General features: G+C 47.5%; 1 long non-coding RNA gene across 1 annotated transcript; it reads left to right on the top strand.

Moving 5' to 3' along the window:
* The first annotated feature begins 265 nt into the window (after positions 1–265).
* Positions 266–2,908, top strand: LOC122371961. The gene is made up of 2 exons (XR_006254797.1): positions 266–796; positions 2,499–2,908. It is a non-coding gene; the product is annotated as an uncharacterized LOC122371961 (long non-coding RNA).
* Positions 2,909–3,408: the final 500 nt, after the last annotated feature.

Below are 3,408 nucleotides of genomic sequence, written 5' to 3'. Positions count from 1 at the left end.
GTGGGGCGGCTACTGAAATTGCCAAAATGTTGCATCTCATGTAGGGGTAAGCCAGAATCAAGAATGCAGGTTTTTTGGTATGCCGGTAATTTGGCGGTTTTTTTTGCTTGGGGCGTGGTAGCATGCCGGTATCCCAGAAAATTTTTGTGGGGCGGGGCGGTGCCGGTAGCAGCCCATTGGGAAAACTTTGCAACTCTAGTACGTATTTACTTGCTCATGTAGGCCAGGTAATTCAGGGGGGTTCATTCCCGTGTTAAAGGGGATATTCAAAAGTGGCAATAGGCCAACTGGCTCGCTGATTGGCTGTCAGCCTTGCCACGTCATACTATCCCCTGCTGCACATACCACTATAGAAGCCCGTGGTTACTTTTTGACCTCGTTTAAAAAATATCCTTGAGTTTGATGCAAACTTGAGGCTTTTTATGAAAGTTAGTTTTCGTTTTAAGTGACACATGTGCACGAAACTAAATATTTCACTCTAAGTTTTACAAATTTTGGGATGAACGATAACCGTACCCCTGGTGACGTCATTTGTCGTTTTCCTGATTTACACAGAAGACAGTCCCCCTAGAAAAGGCCTGAATGGCGCATGATACAATGTCGGCGCAAACTTGTTTAGCTTTTGTTGCGGGTTGTATGTTGTATTACCCACCGTGATATTGTGAAAATATATGAAGTTATTACGAAGTTCTTTTGAAAATTTACTAGGCTTCTGTGGCAGGCATTGTCAAATTGATCATCACCATAATATTGACATGTAAATGTCCTGCCATACCTTTCAATTTGGGCAAAACAGGTGAGTATCAGTACACCTACATTTGTTATGTTTATATCTTCAGAAAAATTCCATCCATATCAATCTGTACTGCGGTGTCTATTAGAAAGGGTGTTTATTTTGTTATATTCTCAAAGAAAATGTGCTTGCTGGTTATTCTGGATGGGTGTTCAAAACTAGATATAAAACTATTCTAATTTGGAGTTCACATTAGCATTTGTCAGCTAACTGTTTGTTCTTTTTTAATGAATATGTCAACAAAACAAATATAACTCATGCCAGTCCATTTAAATAGTTGGCTGGATAATTTTATACTTTCTTTGATGCTACAAAAATAAAGATACTGATGTTTTCCGAGCTTGGTGTGCTAAGCGACTTCTCCGCAGCCCTGGTTCCTGAGCCTGTCCTGGACTCCATGCATGAGTGCTTGTTGTAGTACAAAAATGAAATTGTTAATAACTTTGTTGCCTATGCTTTATAAGTTACCATACTGAAAAGTGAAAATAGTAATGCTACCTTGCATAAGGATCAGTGAACTTTCTTTGCACCAATTTACACTGCACATGTTTGCTCATAACTGGCTCATTTTTAATTGAAATCCATAGGAAGCTTGAACAGTGAAAAAAAATAACACAAAATCTTAACAAAATCTTTGGTAAATTGAGTGCGCAGCATGCACCATATCTATTTTACTCTGGTTTTGTCTTTCTTAGCCATGCAACAATGATTTAAACCTGAAAGTCTTGAAACATAAAAATGCCACTGTCAGTGCGGAGATCTGATTCTTCTCCTGCTTCTTTTGTTATAGATTTGAGTCACAGCTTACGTTTATTCTGCATTTGGAACTGTCGCCGCACTTTGTGTAGGCATTATTTCAACCTTTCACTCACATATTGCCCCATCCACTAAACAAGCCATCATATTCCCTCCAGGGGCGGATCCAGAAAAACTCCAGGGGGGGGGGGTCATGAATCGAAGTGGGGCCCCTACCTATACCCAAAATTAAAACTTAACGGATTTCGGCCACTTAATTTTGTGGGCCTATTTTTGTGGTGGGCCCTATTTTTATTTTTTTCCTGTTTTTTTTTTTAATTTTTCCCCTGCCCCTGGGCCCTGACAGAACTGTGGTGCCCCTGAAAGGCCTGAAGTGTCCCTGACAGGCACGTGGTGCCCCTGACGGGCCCAAGATGCCCCTGCGAGGCCGGTGGTGCCCCTGGCTGGCCTGTGGTGCCCCTGACAGACCTCTGGTGTCCCTGACAGGCCTGTGGTGCCCCTGAAAGGACTGTGGTGACCCTGGGCCCTGACAAGCCTGAGGTGCCCCTGACAGACTTATGGTGCCCCTGACAGCCCCGTGGTGCCCCTGCTAGGCCGCTGGTGCCCCTAGGCCCTGGCAGGACTGTGGTGCCCCTGACAAACCTGAAGTGCCTCTGATAAGCCCAAGGTGCCCCTGGGCCCTGCGAAGCCGGTGGTGCCCCTGTGAGGCCAGGGGTGCCCCTGGCCCCTGCGAGGCCGTTGGGTGCCCCTGGAGGGCCTGTGGTGCCCCCGTCAGGCCTGTGGTGCCCCTAGGAATTGATAGGCCGGTGGTAGCCCTGGCAGGCCTGTGGTGCCCCCGTGGGGCACCGCAAGGGCCCCAAGGGGGGGGGCATGACCCATATGACCCCCTTGGATCCGCCACTGATTCCTTCTGCCTTGTTTGTGATATATGTGCTCGTGTCCCTTTCAGATCCTGCATTTCCTACATATCCAAAAGAACCAGTACCCAGTCCGCGCAGCGTAGAAGACCTGACAGATACCGGTGTCCCGTTCGCGCAGCGCAGCGCAAAAGAACCGGCAGACGCCGATGTCCGGCCCGCGCTTCAAGAACTGACAGACGGCAGATGCGATGTCCCGATGTGCCACCGGGGCAGCGCAGTAAACCCGACGGACGCCGACGTCCAGTCCGCGCAGTGTAACGCATAAGAACTGACAGACGTCGGTGTCCCGTCCGCTCAGAGCAGTGCAGAGGACCCGACAGTCGCCAGTGTCCCACTCCCGTCCACGCATTGTAGCACAAAAGAGCGGCAAGGTGGCATGACAACAACCAGTCACCGCGTCTAAATCAAGCTTGGCATGAAAAGCGCATTTACGACTGCGTCTCGCGAGATATCATTCTGCAATCCGGCGCCAGTCTGGACAGATGAGTAGTGCGTACATCATTGTCATCGTTCGATTACTGCGTTTTTACATTTAAATAAATTATTTTTTCCGTCACGCTCGACCTTGTCTTAATGTTTTCAGTTCAATTTGTTGTATATGTTTCTTGTTACGTGTTGGGTGGCCTATTGGGTCTTGTGAAGAAACCGAGAAGTCCCTTTGGGCTATTGAAGTGATCTTCTTTTGGTCTTTGTATTAGACGTCTAGCTCAGTTGGCCGGCTAGTTATTGTTCTTCAGTGAAGAGCTTCGAGCTTATGGACACGGCGCTGAATTTTCAATAAGCGCGAGCTGAAGCGAATCGATATAGATTACTGACAGGATTGACTGCAGCTGGTGTTGGCAGTCGCAGCCAACTGTCATTAGGCTAGGTTTAGCCAGTTGTCAAGCCTCGTCTGAATGTGTGGGCATTTTGGCTTTCAAAGCTCTCAGGAGTCCGGAT

Source organism: Amphibalanus amphitrite, unplaced genomic scaffold, assembly GCF_019059575.1.
Source record: "Amphibalanus amphitrite isolate SeventyFive unplaced genomic scaffold, NRLGWU_Aamphi_draft 001299F_arrow, whole genome shotgun sequence".
In the NCBI taxonomy this organism is placed as follows: domain Eukaryota; kingdom Metazoa; phylum Arthropoda; class Thecostraca; order Balanomorpha; family Balanidae; genus Amphibalanus; species Amphibalanus amphitrite.
This window is presented reverse-complemented; position numbering and strand designations above follow the sequence as displayed.